The 17,180-nt window shown below is 35.8% G+C and overlaps 1 long non-coding RNA gene across 1 annotated transcript in view; it reads left to right on the forward strand.

Moving 5' to 3' along the window:
* Positions 1–17,180, forward strand: part of LOC109248219 (uncharacterized) — a 205,404-nt gene that overhangs the window by 101,970 nt on the left and 86,254 nt on the right. Inside the window, exon 2 of the long non-coding RNA XR_008421717.1 lies at positions 16,313–16,370. This is a non-coding gene — a long non-coding RNA (uncharacterized LOC109248219). The remainder of the gene's footprint in view (positions 1–16,312; positions 16,371–17,180) is intronic.

Raw genomic sequence — 17,180 nt, forward strand, 5'->3', positions numbered from 1 at the left:
ATTCACAAAGTGTGTGTATATATATTTAGAGAGAGAAAGTGAGAGTGAGAGGAGTGAGAGAGAGAGAGAGAAAGAGAGAGAGAGAGAATCTTAATCAGGTTCCATGCTCAGTGCGGAGCCCATCATGGGGCTCAGTCCCATACACCTGAGATCATGACCTGAGATGAAATCAAGAATCAGATGCTTAACTGACTGAGCCACCCAGTCACAATGTATATTAAATCACCACAATTACAATTAGACTTAAAAAAAACTTATAATTTTATATGTCAATTGTACCTCAGTAAAGCTAAAATTAAAAAAAAAAAGATTAAAAACAGAGAATACAAAAAGCCAATTCAATAAAAATCAGGGAAATAATACACAAACAAAATAAGAGGTTTAACAAAGAAATGCAAATTAAAAAAAATAATCAAGCAGAAATGCTGGATATGAAGAATACAATGAGTGAAATAGAAAATGCAATAGAAAGCATCACTAGTAGAATGGATCAAGCAGAAGAAAAAAATGTCTTAGTTAGAAGACAGGGATTTTGAAATTATCCAGTCAGAAGAGAACAAAGAAAAAGAGTGAAAAAGAGTGAAGAATGCCTATGTGATCTATATGATAACCACAAAAGAAACTGTTTGCAAATTATTGGAGTTCAGAAGGAGAAGAGAGAGAGACGAGGGCAGAAAAATTATTTTAAAAAATAATAGCTTAGAAATACCTAGGTCTCGAGAGTGTTTTGAATATCCAACTTCATGAAGTTCATAGATAACCAAACAAACTCTTCTTTTTTTTTTTTTTTTTTTTTAATATATGAAATTTACTGTCAAATTGGTTTCCATACAACACCCAGTGCTCATCCCAAAAGGTGCCCTCCTCAATACCCATCACCCACCCTCCCCTCCCTCCCACCCTGCCCTCCCTCCCACCCCCCATCAACCCTCAGTTTGTTCTCAGTTTTTAACAGTCTCTTATGCTTTGGCTCTCTCCCACTCTAACCTCTTTTTTTTTTTTTTTTTTCCTTCCCCTCCCCCATGGGTTTCTGTTATGTTTCTCAGGATCCACATAAGAGTGAAACCATATGGTATCTGTCTTTCTCTGTATGGCTTATTTCACTTAGCATCACACTCTCCAGTTCCATCCATGTTGCTACAAAAGGCCATATTTCATTTTTTCTCATTGCCACGTAGTATTCCATTGTGTATATAAACCACAATTTCTTTATCCATTCATCAGTTGATGGACATTTAGGCTCTTTCCATAATTTGGCTATCAAACAAACTCTTCTTAAAGAGATCCTCTCCAGGGTTGATGGGGGGTGGGAGGGAGGGGAGGGTGGGTGATGGGTATTGAGGAGGGCACCTTTTGGGATGAGCACTGGGTGTTGTATGGAAACCAATTTGACAATAAATTTCATGAAAAAAAAAAAGAATCTAAAGTATAAAAAAAAAAAAAGAGATCCTCTCCAAAACACATTACAATAAAACTGTCATATATTAAAGACAAAGAGAGAATCTGAAAAACAGAAAAAGAAAAAAAAAAGTTTGTAATTTATAAGCAGAGGTTATCAGCAGATTTGTCAGCAGAAACTTCATAGGCTGGAAGAAAGTGAGATGATATGTTCAAAGTGCCGAAAGAAAACAAAAAACAAACAACAAACTAACAAAAACTACCACCACAAATATTCTATCCAGCAAAGTTATCCATCAAAATGAAGGAGAAATAAAGATGCCCAGAGAAACAAAAGATCTGCCTTATAAGAAATTGCCAATAGTTCTTCAAGCTGAAATGAAAGATGCTATCTATCATAAAAACATATGACAATATACAGCACCCTGATAAAGGTAAATATAGTCAAATTCAGAATGTTCTAATACTATAATATGGTGGTGTGTCAATCACAGAACTCTAGAAGGAAGGTTAAAGGATGAGAGTATTAAAAATAACCATAGCTTGGGCACCTGGGTGGCTCAGTTGGTTGGTTAAGCGTCAGACTTCGGCTCAGGTTGTGATCTCACAGTTTGTGGATTCAAGCCCCGCATGGGACTCTGTGCTGACAGCTCAGAGCCTGGAGGCTGCTTTGGATTCTATCTCCTTCTCTCTCTGCCCCTCCCCACATGTGCTCTGTTTTGCTGTCTCTCAAAAATAAATAAATGTAAAAAAAATTTTAAATAACCATAGCTACAATAATTGGTAGATAAATACAGAATATCAAAAGGATAAATTTTGACATCAAAAACATGAAAAAGGGAGAATAAAAAAGTGACGTTTTGTATGCAATTGAAGCTAAGATTTTATCAACGTAAAATAGACTGTAATATCTATGTTTCATGTAAGTCTCATGGTAACCACAATGCAAAAGCCTACAGTATATTCATGAAAGAAAAAAAAGAAGGGAATCAAAGCATAACACTATGGAAAATCATCAATGTTTAAAGTAAAGTGGTAAGAAAGGAAGAAAAGGAGTCATAAAACAGCTAGAAAACAGTAAGATGGCATTAGTAAAGTCATACCTATCAATAATTACTCTAAATATAAATGGATTAAATTCTCCAATCAAAAGACAGATTGGCTGGATGGATGTAAAAACAGGCTCCAACTTTATGCTGCCTTAAAGAAGCTTAAGTCTGCTTTTAAAACACTCATAGGCTCAAAGAAAAAGAATGGAAAAAGGCATTCTATGCAAATGGAGACTAAAAGAGAGCAGTTGTAGCTATACTTATATCAGACAAAATAGACTTTAAGCTAAACACTGTAACAAGAGACAGAGAAGATCATTGTAAAATGATAAAGCAGTCAATTCATCAAGAAGATACAATTGTAAATAATATATATAATATATATTTATATTTTTATACAATTATAATATTATACACACACACACACACACACACACACACACATACCCAACACCTAAATATATGAAACATACTAACAAATTTAAGGGAAAAATAGACATGTGGGATTACATCAAAAGCAAACATAAACAAATGGATTATAACAAAGCTTCTGCATAGCAAAAGAAATAATCAACAAAATGAAAAGGCAACCTATGGAATGAAACCAAATATTTGTAAATCACATATCTGATCAAGCATTAATATCAAAAATATATAAGAAACTTACACAAAATACAAAACAAAACATGAAAGAAAAATAATCTGATTTAAAAATGAGCAGTTGTAGTCATCAAGACAGTATGGTACTGACACAGAAACAGACACATAGATCAATGCAACAAAATAGAAAACCCGGAAACTGACCCACAAATATATGGTCAACTAATCTTCAACAAAGCAGGAAAAAATATCCAGTGGAAACAAGACAGTCTTTTTTAACAAATGTTTCTGGGAAAACTGCAAAGCAAAATGCAGGAGAATGAAACTGGACCATTTTCTTATACCACACACAAAAATAAATTCAAAATAGATGAAAGACTTAAATGTGAGACAGAAAACCATCAAAATCCTACAGGAGAACATAGGTAGCAACCTCTTTGACCTAGGCCATAGCAACTTCTGTCTAGACACTTCACTGGAAGCAAGGGAAACAAAAACAAAAATATACTATTGGGACTTCTCAACATAAAAACTTCTGCACAGTGAAGGAAACAACCAATGAAACCCAAAAGGCAGCCTACTGAATGGGAGAAGATAATTGCAAATGACATATCTGATAAAGAGTTCCTATCCAAAATCTATAAACTGTAAACAAATTCAACAAAAAAACCCCCAAATAATCCAGTTAAGAAATGAGCAGAAGACATGAACAGTCATTTTTCCAAAGAAGATACTTATGTGGCTAACAGACACATGAAAAGATGCTCAACATCACTCATCATCAGGGAATAAAAATCAAAACTACTATGAGATGTAACCTCACACCTCACACCTGACATTTAGTCAGAATGGCTAAAATAAGCAAGAAACAACTATTGGCAAGGATGCAGAGAAAGGGGAACTATCTTGCACTGTTGGTGGGACTCCAAACTAGTTCAGCCACTCTAGAAAACAGTATGGAGTTTCCTCAAAGAGTTAAAAATAGAACTACCCTACGATTCAGCAATTGCATTACTAGGTATTTACCCAAAGGATATAGAAATACAGATTCAAAAGGGTACATGTATGGAAAGAGCCCAAATGTCCATCAACTGATGAATGGATAAAGAAGATGTGGTTTATATTAAAAAATGGAATATTAGCCATCAAAAGGAATGAAATCTTGCCATTTGCAACTACATGGATGGAGCTTGAATGTATTATGTATTATTGTAAGTGAAATACATCAGGTGGAGAAAGACAAGTACCATATAGTTTTACTCATACGTGGAATTTAAGAAACAAAACAGATGAACATATGGGAAGGGGGAAAAAGAGAGACTGAGAGGGAAAGAAACCATAAGAGACTCTATGATAGAGAAAAAACTGAGGATTGCTGGAGGGGAGGTCAGTGGGGGGAATGGGCTAAATGTGTGATAGGTATCTTGTGTTGAGCACCAGGTGCTGTATGTGAGTGGTGAATCACTAAATTCTACTCCCGAAAGCAATATTATACTATATGTTAACTAACTAGAATTTAAATAAAAATTTGAAAAAAATATTAGCTGTAAGTATGGCTAAAATTTTTTTAAAAAATACGTAACAATGAGCATAGGGCATAGACGTACACATGGCTAACAGGAACATGAAGAAATGTTCAACGTTAGTAATCATGAGGGAAATGAAAATTAAAACCACAAGGTACCACTTTACACCTGTCAGAGACAATAGACAGCAATTGTTGGCAAGGATGTGAATAAAATGGAACTCTTGTGCACTGTAGGTGGGATAGTAAATTGATTCAGTCATCATAGAAAACAGTATGGAGGTTCCTCAAAAAATTAAAAATAGAACTACCATGTTATCAGGCAATCTCACTTCTGGGTATATGTACAGAAGAAATGAAGCCGTTATCTCAAGGGGATATATATACTCCCTGTTCACTGCACCATTATTCACAGTAGTTAAATAATCAGTCGCTAAATGAATGGATAAAGATGTGGTATATATACAATGGAATATTATTCAGCCATGAGAAAGAAGAAAATTTTAACATTTGTGACAACATGGTTGGACCAAAGGATATTATGCTAGTGAAGTAACTAAGTAAAAACATTTATATACCAAATTAAAAAAATTAAAGGTGGAAAGATCTGACTAAAAATGGATGTAACTATCATAATCTGGGCTTTACACTGTTATTTGACAAATACAAAATCAGCCTGATGGTATTGCTTCTTCACTTACTTGTAACTGAAGTTACAATTTATAAATTGCTAGTTATAAGATCATTTAACAAGGGGTCCAGTCAACCACCCATTTGTTCAACTGCTTATAGATCCTGTCTCAGTTGAAACCTAGAAACACAAACACAAAGACTTGTTCTGGAAATGCATATGACCAATGAAGACATAATCTGTGTTCTTAATTCTCTTTATTAGTAATAGATGATTTTAAGAGATGATTTATGTTTGCAATCCGTTGTTGACCTTAGACATATCTCAGAAACTGCCTATTGGATTTCACAGCCATTTGGTAATATTATGCAACATGAAATGTCCTGGTGGCCTCAGAGGATGTTAGAGGCCATCCTCTAACATGTGATATCTAGGACTACAACTTTATTCTAAAACTATCTGCCAAAATATTAATTCTTAATTCTTAAAAAAAGTATCCATTGAAATCTACTAATTTCAATTCCTTCAGATATATACCTGGAGTGGGATTGCTGTATCATATGGTAGTTCAATTTAAATTTTTCTTTTTTTTTTTTTTTGGAAGAACCACCATACTGTTTTCCATAGTGGCTGTATCATTTTCACCAACTACACACACACACACACACCACAGACACACACATAAACACACACACACACACACACACACACACACACACACACACCGGAATATTATTTATCCATAAAACTGAAGGAAACCTTGACATTTGCAGGGCACTGTGCTAGTGAAATAGGGCGGAAGAGAAGGACAAATGCTGCATGCTATAATTTATGTGTGAAATCTAAAAAAATATGCCAGTTTCATAAAAACATAATAGAATGGTATTTGTCAGGTGTTGGGGGGGGAAGAATTGGATAATGTAGGTCAAAGGGTACAAATTTTCATTTATAGGAAGAATAAATTCTGAGTATCTCATGTATAGCACGATAATAATAGCTAATAATATGGTTTGAAAGTTGTAAGAACAGATCTTAAGCATTCTTACCACACACACACACACACACACAAACGCACACACAAGAGTTAATTATGTTAACTAAGGGGATGGATGTGTTACTTTCATTGTGGTAATCATTACATTAAATATATACATATATATATTTATATATATTCACCACGTTGTACACTTTAAATATATATATTTGTCAATTATTTCTCAATAAGTTTTTTAAAAGTACACATTTTGTCTATGAAATTAAATAAAAGCAAAAGAGAAATAGAAGGATTCAACTAAAGTGAATATTATTACATATTGGATAAGATCTTCCAAAATATATTATTAAAGAAAACGTATTTTAGGAATTTTCTCATGGGAAATTATTACTTCTCAACTGAGAAAAATTCAAATCATTAAATATTTCAATATTGAAAGTATTTAATATTTCTGTGTGGAATTATATGTCCATATAAATATATGCTGTCCCCAAAATATATACTCATGTCTATACATATATGATATTGGAATAAATTTCATGTGATGTCCTTTTTTACATGACATGCATCTTCAGAAATTTTCATCTAAATGAAGGGGTGAAATAAAAACAAGGATGCAAATAAGGCAAACAAAATTATTCTCATATATCTATATTATCTATAGATATTATATATTTATATTAATATATATCTTATATTATCTATGTTTTTTGTGTTCCCTAGTTGTCCAACTTGTCTGTGGCACAGGAAAAATGTCACTACTTGAAGTACACACATGCATACAGAAACATACATATTCACACAAACTAGAAGAGAATTCCGTGGATTAGGTAGAGCCTGCATAATTTTGATATCTTGTATGGTGAGCTATTTTCACCAGTATGGAATAAACAGTAAAAACTAACTGTTTTTATGGAATAAACAGTAAAACTAACTGTTTTATGGGAAGATAACTAGTTTGAAGGATTTAGTTATAGGTAGTTAAAATAACATTTCAAAACTATTTGCATCCTTTATTTATTCATTCATGCTCATCCCCTGTCTTCATTAATGTTCAAGTTAGTAGGCATTGAGTGTGAAATCCTGGGAAGACAATCAACCAGGTATTAAGGACGTGAAGTATACCAGAGAAATCTTTCCCCTCCCCATTTATCCATTCAATAAATATTTATCACTCATTCTATATATACAGTCTTCTAGGAACTTAGGGTATAACAATGAACAAAACACAAAAGGTTACTGACTTTGTAGAGTATTCATTCTAATTGTGGAAGACAAACAATAAGTAATAAACAGGATTAATAAGTAAATTATATAAAATGATATTAGGTGATAAGAGCTAAGAGAAAAAAAGGAAGATAGAGCATGGTAAGGGGCATTGGGACTATGGACATAAGAATGCAGCCTATGGTATCAAATATTGTCAGGTCAGCTTTATTAGTTCAGGAATTAGTGGGGAAAGCATTAACATAATTGTAGAAATAATAATTACAGTTATGGTAACTATTATGGGGCAAAGCACAGGGCACTGTGAGAGTGTACAAAGACTGAAGAGTCAGGAAATGTTTCCCTAAATAATTGACATTTAAGCTGCGACTTGAAGAATGAGACCTGAGGTGACCTTGAGTTTTATTGTTAAGCATTCTGGTCTTTCACTCCTGTGCTGGAGTATTCTAGGGCATTAAGTAATGGTTATTGAAAATATCACCTGTTTGCCACTTAATAGCTTTCGTTCTGCAACACAAAAGAGAAAATGGAAAGAAATCCCAAACCTTCTGATGCTGTTCCCCAAAGACCGTTTAGTATAGTCTGGACAACTTTGAGGCTTGGATTTGTGTTGGATTATTGCCAGGAAAATGTGGGAGACGTTTTCTGCTTGCCAGATAAAGGCTGTTTTATCCCTGTTCTTACTGGGCTGACATCAAGGGAGGAATTTGTAGGCACTACATAGGTTCCTGAGGGAAGGTCAAGAAAAGGAAACTGGTGAACTAAAGGAATCATCATTAACATGAATCATCCCTTTTCCCTCAAATTCTGGCTTTTATCAGATAGAGACTCATGATCAAGCAGATCATCATTCCAATTTTGCTGTAACCCATTCTCACTCTCAAACTTTCCCTCCTTTGGCTAAGGATGGAAACACAGAAATTGAAATGACAGTCTAGACTCTGAGACAGTACATGTTCATTCCTAGTAGGACTAGGAATAGGAGTGATGGATTCACAAGCTGGTGGGTTCTATGTATAAATAAAATCTTCTGAAATGGGGCAATGTATCAATAGACATAGATACAGTTTTCTAGACTAAACAAGTGAGGAAACCATGCAGAAGTAGTGCAGTAAAAAATTCCAGAAAATGCTTAGAATTTACAGAAATCGAATATAGAAGTTCTCATGAGTAAGGTCACCAAAGTAAAGATGGTGAGAGAGGTGGGAGCACATCAGCAGAGGGTCCATGTGGAAGAATGAGGTGTCTTAGTCCCCCAACAGCAGCAGTCTGAGGTCAAATGCTTCTTTCTTCTATTCTTTCTATTATCCTTTTCTCCTGACTCCCTTTCTTTTCTCTCCATCTTTTTTTTTCTAGTAGGAGTGAAAAAGGAAAGGTGGGAAAGATTTTGACTGATCTGGGTGGGTGAAACAGAAGAGAATGGGGAGATCAGGACAGGGTGACATTGGCAAACTTGTAACAACTTGGCATTCCAGCCAGAAGCCTGATAACCTGTAGAAGCCACAGGAGAGAGAGCAGGCTAGCCACCCAGCCACAGTTCTTGCCACTTAGGGAATACTGCCAAAGTTCCTCTTCAGCCTCAAATACATTATTTTCTGAATCCTTCTACACCCTATGCCATCTCTCCTACCTTTTCACATGCCCACATATTTTCTGGCTTCTGTGAAGGGGCAACTGTGACCTTGGATATATTATTACCTTTCTCTGGATCTCTATTTCCTCCTCTGTAAATAAACCATGGGTAATACTAGTATCTAAGTAATAGAATTGTTGTGAAAATTAAATAAGATTTACCCATGCATGGTACTAAATGCTTCCAAATGTTAACTGCTATTATTATTACTATTATCATTATTCATTCATTTTGTCACTCATTCATTCATTCATTCATTGAATTTTGTCTATGTGAAATTCAAAATATCCACTCAAGTAAGAATCATGCACAGTGTTGGAAGATACAGAGGTGACCAAGACACAACACCTAGCCTCAAAAATATAGTCTAATGCAAGAAAATTGCTGTAGAAGTTTGTAATTGCTTTAATAAATGTAGTCACTGGATACTTGAGAGTATAGAGTAAAAACTCCTAATTAGGTCTAATTCATTCCATGCCCATATTATTCACCTATTCAATCTCTCCTTGCACTATTCTCCAAGATATTTATTTTTTGTTATTACTCATCTGGTAACTTTAAATGGGTCTCATTTTTATTAGAATTCTCTTTTTCATATGCACAGACCCCCTGGCTTCCCACACACATACATTGCAAACTCATCTCAAACCTCCAGTCCCCAAATAGGGATTTCCTTCTCTCCCATCAACCATAGTTGATTATTTTCTAATTTGCACCACAGTTATTAATAGGTCTGCTATTATTTTATCTCACAAATTAAATTACAATTATTTGTTTACCTTACTGTGTTCTCCCGCACATATTGGATGGAAAGGTCCTTGAGGATGGAGCTTCTGGCTTATTTATTCTTGTATACTTAGAATATAGCACAAAATTGGTTATATAGTAGTCTTTCACTGATGTTTCAAAATTAACTAAAAGTTGAAATTTCTCTCCCTTGAAATGTTTCATGCTTTAGAAGTTATCTATTCTTATTTATTTATTTATTTATTCTACAGTCAGAACTCTCATTTTTTTTAATAATTTTTTTTTTTTTCGAGAGAGAGCTCATGAGTGGGGTAGGGACAGAGGATCAGAAGTGGGCTCTGCTCTGACAGCAGCAAGGCCAATGGAGGCTCAAACCCACAAACCGTGAGATCATGACCTGAGCCCAAGTTGGATGCTCAACTGACTGAACCACCCAGGTGCCCCACAATTTTCATTTGTTGATAATGAGTTCTAATTTTATGAACTGTTATCATGTATTAATAACTAATAGAATTTCTCTTTTTGGAGAATACAGATACACAAACCCTGAAGTGTGTTGAGAAAAGTGGGAACCTATATGTCATGTTTCAAGTGGGAAATATCAAGGCACTAAAAGCCTGGAATACTCAACTCCTTATATATCAGTATTCTACATAATATAAAATATTTAATAGACCAGTTACCAAAATTATTTATCACTTAATAAATACATAATTTAAATAATATGTTTTTGTATAATACTCAGTAACACTATACAGTATTGGATATGAATTGTTTTACTTCTACATTGTAATAAACAAGAAATTGAATAATCACCATTTTCAAATCACTTTTTCATCTCCAGCTCTTACAAAATATGGTCATTTCTGGTTTTTTTATTTTCGATTAAATTAATTTGTTTTCAGCTATACTAATAGTATATTTGTGCTCTGCCCAAATCCCCTCTGCTAGTGGGAATACCTACTGCTGACCGTCACTGAGTTTACCCCCTTGCCAGGGATTGCCAAAGGTCACAGGGTAGCACCTCTCACAAAGTTATACCCCTCCCATGGTTCAGACTGTGCCCTCATAGTCTGATATGAGGTTGAAAAAGTCTGCTTGCTTCAAGTTGTGATAACTCTGAAGGTGCACCCCAGTTCCAAGGGTTGCAGGATTGCTTGAAATTTCCTTTGTTTACAGCATTTTGTACTTTATTTCCCCATTGGTAGTGAACCAAGATGAAATACTGAGGAGGATATTGCACTAGCTGGTGAGGTATGAGACAAATGATAATTACTGTTAAGAATATGGAACTACAACATCGTTGCAGAGCACTGAGGGGATAATGACAGGCTTGGGCTGATTAATCACCAATTTGTGAAAGCCAGAGGACCTCCTTGACAGTATTGAAGGAAATTTTTATCTCTTGTAGCTAAAAGCACAGAGAATGAAGGACCAGGCTCAGGATTTAGTTTGTATGGGTAATAGACCTTCAGATGCTTAGTCCCAGCATGTCTACTATGCCAAGGGCAGGGCCCTAAGAAGGAGAAATTGGAATCCTGAGACTGAACAAGGGATTCTGGGCAGATGTGGGGAAATCCCCCCTAACTCTGCTGGGCCTTGCAAAAGTGGCCCTTCTGTAAGGAACACTTGTTTGAAGACCAGTGAAGAGGCCTCAAATGAGACAGGTCCTTATAAGACAATACTTGGCCTTCCCTTCCTGGCAACCAAGGAAACAACAGGAATCCAACCCCAGCTTACCTCAGCAGGGGCTGTGCTGCTGAACCTATTAAGGGAGGAGTGAGACAGTTGCCAAGGGAGTTCAATGTATGCCTAACATGTATTAGTAGGAATCTAGGGAGTATGCATGAGACTTGATACTGAGGGTGCTGAATCAAGGCGGCAGAGGTATAAAGTTGAATAGGGGAGAGCTGATCAATATGCAAATACTTTCCTATGGAACAGAATTTAGCACCTAGGCATGAACCTTGAGTATGGTGTCAACAAGTAGCTAAGATGGCTCTTGGAAACTTGGGAGTTGGGGACAAACAAATTGAAGCATAAATGTTGGTACAACTTTAGCAGGTGATGAAGGATCAATGGACTCATAGAGTGAGTATGGTAGAGTGGGTCTACCATGTAAGGCTGGAACTCTCCACTAGCTGGTTGGATATGTTGCACAAAATAGCCCAGAAAACAGTTTCTTCCATAAGTGATAAGGAATGTACTGATAAGAGCAGCACCAACCGCAATGATAAACTCAGTAATTTCTGTACTCTGTAGCCAGGGATGATAGGAGATACTATTATGGAATTGAGTGTCTTGATGGTAATGGGAATAATGATGTCCTGAAATCTTGGAATCCATGACAGTGGATGAGGTGGTGGTACTTAATCGTCAGAAAAAGGATGAGTGCTACTATGTCAATGAATAGTAAGACTGGTGTGGTAGCCAGAGAAATGGTTAATAGAACACAGTGTTACTAGAGGCAAGATACATGGACAGCCAAAATATGGATTGGCTTAATTTATTCACTCAAAAGAAATAGAGAATGGAGGCTGATCAAAAGCCTGATGGCAGTCACCTCAACAAAAAGTCCCTTGATAGGTTTCTCTCCTTGACCCAGAACCCACTGACTGAAGGAAAGCTTCTTATAAATATGGGCCCAGCAAGAGGTGTTGTAGAGGTGAAAGCCAAGTGGAAAACAAAACTACTCATCTAAGGCCATAAATCAAAACAATACTACATACTGTGGGTACGGGAAGTTAATTACCTCAGAAATTAAAGAATATCAAACTTAAACAGGATGGCGATCTCTGTGATATCTCTAATTTATCAATTTGTTACCACTTTATCAACGGGGATCATCGCAAATGACAGTGGAAAATAGCTGAGCATACTTCACAATTGACTAGACTTCATATGTCCATGAGTTAATGGTGCAACGCAAGCCCACTCAGAGGCATTTGTCAAAGGGAGTGCAGTGAGAGGAGCTTTTTCCAGTCATTGGAATTTTGGGGATCTATTTGGTAGGGAAATGACCCTGAGGTAAAAATATACATGGACTTATAGGCAGTAGTAAGTAGCCTGGCTGACTGGTAAGTCTGGAAGAGAAAAGACTAAAATATTCTGTTCAAGGGTCTATGGAATCATCTATCTATCTATCATCTATCTATCTATCTAAAGGTTTCTGTATTACCCACCAGAGGTTACCACCATAAAAAAGATACTAAACAACCAAGTAGAAAGAATGATCCAGCAAGTTTTTATTAGTGAATTTCTCCCAAGTGTTGAAATATGGGTACATGAATGAGGTACTAATGGTGGCAAGGAGGGAGACGATGTATGCACACTACATTATGGGCTGGCACTAAGACAGATCCAGCTATTTCTAATGCCAATATCTAACCTGTCAACAGTAGATATTAATACTGTGGCTATGATATGGTATTATCTCCCCCACCCCACCCCCCCACACAAAAAAAGCCAACCCGCCACTTGTGGCAAGTGGACGGACATTGGGCCTCTTTTGCTTTGGAAGGGGTAATAACTCAACTTGACCGAAACTGACACAGTTCTTGTTATATGACGGTTTCTCATGATGATAAAGTTTTGGCCAGCAGTATTAGTGAGAGATGTATATATTGTTTGACCTTCTAACTTAAGACTTGATGTATTACCACCTTAGATGATAAAAAACAAATTTCAATAAAGATGATGGAAATGTGAGTTTGGGACATGTGAGTTTGAGTCATATTCAAATGCTGTTGGCTTTATAGAGAGGTGGGATGGCTTCCTAAAGCACAGCTGAATTGCCAGATTGGGACACCATCCTATAGGATATGGTATACACTCTAGATCCGTAGCATTTATATAGTACTGTGTCCCCGCTGGATAAATGTGTGGGTCCAGGGACTAAGACAATAGGCATGTACTTGATGAATTTATAGTCTCTGTTCTGAAAGTTTAGAGTTTGCAGGCCTAGAGCTCTTGATTCTCAGAGAGGGGAGTTTTCCACCTGGGGATACAGTAAGGGTCTCATTTAACTTAGACCATAGTTTTATAGCTATCACCAGTAACTTTAGACATCTGGTACCAAGAAATGAGCAGACAAGGAAAGAAGTCACTATTCTGGCAGAGTAATTGAACAGGATCATTAGGAAAAGGTAGGGCTGCTAGTACAGAATGTTGAGTTATAATATTAAATGGAGACATATAGAAGCCATGAAGAGCATTTCACACAGAGGTAAAATAAGTATAAAGTATCTAAGGCAGTAGCACACTTGACTGTTTAAGGAAGAACAAGGAGGCCAACTTGGCTGAAGTGCATTGGGTGAAGGGAAAATGGTGGAGATAAGTGGAGGAGTAACTAGAAGCCAGATCACTTGGGACCCCCCCCCCAATACTTTTAATTTAATTCTAAATGTGGAAGAAACCAAAATGAATGTTGAGCAGGAGAGGAACGATACACAAACTGTGGTTATGGATGAAATTGAAGCAACAGAGAAGATGATATACAAGCAGAATGAGTAGGGCAATAAGTTCTTAAAATCCCATTCCTACCATGAAACCTCCAATACCAGATGGAGGAGAAGTAGGGAATTATGTCTGGTACAAGCCCATAGAAACAACTGTTATGATTAATCTTATTGACATACATTTAATACATTTATTTTGTGTGCATATTTAATATTTTCATTTTGCTTGTTAAATTACCTCCTTTATTTCTGTTCATGAAACTTTTGACTTCTTTTATTGGAGGAAATATTTCAATGAAGTGTTATGCCTGGTATCTTATTTTATATAAGATTAATATCGTATTGAATAAGGACTAGTGCACAATTTGTAAATTGTGTTTGTGAGGGCAATATTTCTTAAGTTCTTTTTTTAAAGATTTTTTTATTTTTAAGTAATCTCTACACCCAACATGGGGCTCAAACCAATAACCCCAAGATCAAGAGTCTCGCACTTCACTGACTGAAGCCAGATAGGTGCCCTAGGACTTCTTATGTTCTAATTATTCATTCTTGATCATGCCTCTGTGCCTTCTTTCCTATCCTCATTCATTTAATGAGTTGTCTTCTCTTAGGTCATCAATTGGGGAAGACTAATCAGGGGCTCATTTTTTCTGTACAGGTACTAAAATTCTTATAGGCTCTCTTTAACAATCTTCAATTCTTTACATAAATATATATCACTTATTTTGTTGTCATTTTATTGAAAGCAAAGAAGTAGACAATGAGGACTAGGTTTCTGCTTGCTTTTGCAACTTAAAGAAGTACATATTTAGTTTGCAGTTTATCTAACTGTACTCTGTACTGTTGAAAACAAGAAAGCATTAGGCATAGTCCCTAATCTTGAGAAACTTAGTGGAAGAAGTCACAGTGTTACGCATAAGAATTATGGAACTTTGAAACCTACACCAGAAGAAAATTTAATTATAATAATAATTTTTGCAGGTGTTCAGATATTAGAGAGGATGATATATCTGTATTAGAGAGGCTTTATAGAGGAATTAGAACCCTGAAGGATGATTTAGATTTGAATGTCTTTACCTGAAAAAGCAGGCCTCCAAAGATGAGTTAGATTATAATTTGTGGAGATGAAACTACCAAGAAGAGAAGCCTGGTGGAAGTGAAGCGTATTTTGGCCCCCATTCTGATGGTAGGAAATAGCAACAGTGAAAATGATTGTAGAAGACCAAGTTCCTGGCCTTTGAAATGTCTGAGTTCATTTTCAGGCTTCAGGTACCTCTGGCTGAGGATATGAACATCAGAAATCAATGTTAAAAGGAACTTTCATTGCTGCACACTGAAGTCTGGTAGAAAGGGATTTGAAATAGTAAGTCTGTTGTCCAGGCTGAACTGGACAAAGCTACTGGATCTTTATCGACATTATTAGATAGGAGTTTGTGCAGTAATGAAGTCCTTGGCCTTGGATATTGTGTTGAAATATAAAAGAAAGGTTGAGCCTAAATATTTCTAAACAGAGGTTAATAGGATTTGACTAGGGGGTTATATAGAGGGAAGAACACAAAAATTAGAGATGGCACATCAATGGCTTAAATGGAGGAAATGAGAAGGATTTCTCACTATATCATGGTTTAGTAAGTATAGGACTAAGACATAGGTGGGGAGCAATATTACCCTCATCTTCTGACTGCCCATTAAATGTTAGAATTATCTAGGGTTTGGTCCATTGTTTCATTTCTCATCTACCTGTCCTACTTAGATATGCTTATCCCTGACTGTGGTTTCAACTTCCATCCATTTATATTTGTATGACTCCCAAATGCATATATCTCATTCTGACTTCACCCACTGAAGCTAGAATCATATTCCCAAATGCCAGCTGGGTGTATTTGCCAGCAGGCAACTTACATAATTGACATATTAAAACATATTACTTTCTTTTTGAATCAGTCCTACCTGCATCCTCTAGATGAATAGCAGAGCTGTCTTCAGTTGTCTGTACCAAATCCTTACAGATTCTAATTCTCTAATAGACCATGTGATTTTTTTTTCTTTAGGAAATTTAACAAGCATGAAGAGTGCCCCCTCCTCTGACAGTGTTTCAATATACCTCAGGTACTTTTATGTCTTCACTTTGGTATCATAGATACACATGCAGATAATTTGCTCAGCAACTTTCTTTGTATATATTTCTGATGACTGGACTATTTTCCTCCCCCTCTGACTATGTAAAAGACAGATAAGGATTGCTTAAATTTCTTACATGTTTTCTATAAAACCAGCCACACTTCACTGTTGTATCATGAGCAAAAATATTCAGGCTTAGACTCCATTTCCCAGTCATCTTACTAAAATACCAAGAGACTACTTCTAGACATAATCTCAGATCTATGTAATATTTTCCTGCATTGTCCCTTTTTACTCTTATATTGGCAACTAGAAACTGATGACTACTGTTTGAAAATGACATTACAGCAATTTTTGTTAGTTTGTTTTAAAATAAATAGCAAGAGACATTCAGGGTAAAGTCAGAAATATTTCCAATGCTGACTTGAATGGTATTACAAATACTGTTGCTCTATAACTTTATACCCTGTACTCCTACACAGATATAAATTAAATTGAGCTAACATAACTGGTTGTGTGTATTGTCACTTTATCATATATATTTATCATCCTTTAAACATAGCTTTTAATTTGGTTAGCTTGTTCCAGTATCTTTTCAGATCTCAACATCAAGCTGATTGACTTGACTGATAATATCTTTTGTTGTCCTACTCATTAAAAAATAAAAATGATATAAAAATGCTTCGTGTCTAGTAGAGTGACTTCTACCTCCCTAAGCAAATGTCAGCAATATTTAAATATTACTCTAATAATTTGTACATCCTTGAAAATTAAGCAAACTATCATTACTACAATCCC

Source organism: Panthera pardus, unplaced genomic scaffold, assembly GCF_024362965.1.
Source record: "Panthera pardus isolate Hobbes unplaced genomic scaffold, ASM2436296v1 HiC_scaffold_13, whole genome shotgun sequence".
NCBI classification, from domain to species: Eukaryota; Metazoa; Chordata; class Mammalia; order Carnivora; family Felidae; genus Panthera; species Panthera pardus.